Here is a 1,154-nt window from a genome sequence, read left to right on the forward strand (position 1 = left end):
AACAAAGATTTTGTTTTTAAGAAGAGAAGATTTCTTGTTCAAGACACAAGGAAGTTTGACTGCAAAGTACAGATAAAAATGCGAGAAATTTGATTTTTTTCAAAGACCAAGGTAGTTCTACTCATGTATAAACAGAACGAATCCAGTTTAATAAATCAAATATGTGGCATGATTCCTTTTCTTCCATCCCCACTCAAAACAATCAAACACATCTAGGGAGGTTCCAGTCTGGTCTGCAAATGAAAAGGAGGAAGGTGATCACTGCAAAATTAAGCATTAGGGTTCTTATTTATAACATATTGATTATTGTATACTGATATCAAGAAATTAAGGCTGCGAGTAGCAGCCAGCTGAGTTATAGTTTGAGTTTTATCAAGTCCATTACTTTGTTAAATTTAGAGTTACCTTGTCTTGAGAGAAGGAAATTGAGGAGCTGTAATATACTTATCATCAATTAGGGACCACAAAGAAAAATTTGTTTATAGAGACTTTTGGAGGAGAGGAGTAAGACTTGTGACAAGCTGGCAGACATATATGAAGTGCTCAGTATTTGGATCAGCTACGGCTCAAATTAAACTTTACTTTAGCCTCAAGTTTAATCCTTTGTGCTTTCCTTTCTCTGTGTTTATTTTTCAAGTTATGTTACACAAAAGAACACTAAAATGATGAGGAATGCTTTTGAACATTAAGAGGCTGGAATAAGCAAGAAACCAAACTGTATTTTAAACAGTACAAAGCTAATTTGATCTTCCAATGTTATTTAATTTTAATCATTAATAGAATTTGCTATTTAAATTTATCCCCTGTATTGTTTTGGATATTGTGAGCAAAAAGCAAACAAACAAACAAACAAACAAACATTTAGTAACAACTGTCCTCTACTGTGGTTAATTATCACACAATACCTGGTATACAATGGTTTGATTAACCTATGTGACAAAGGCCTTTCCTGACTATCCATAAAAGGGGAAATAATTTGTAAAATGTAGAACATTCTGCATCTTGAGTGTATACTTATTCATCCAAGTGAAATTAAAGGTTACTTGAAATAAATGTGAAAGATTTATAAGATTTTCACGGACCCCTGATAACAATTACTGATGTGCTGATTTGTAGTACTTAAAGGTTATGAATTAAGCGGAAATAGAGGAAGA

The sequence above is a fragment of the Pocillopora verrucosa genome, chromosome 6, assembly GCF_036669915.1.
Source record: "Pocillopora verrucosa isolate sample1 chromosome 6, ASM3666991v2, whole genome shotgun sequence".
NCBI lineage: Eukaryota > Metazoa > Cnidaria > Anthozoa > Scleractinia > Pocilloporidae > Pocillopora > Pocillopora verrucosa.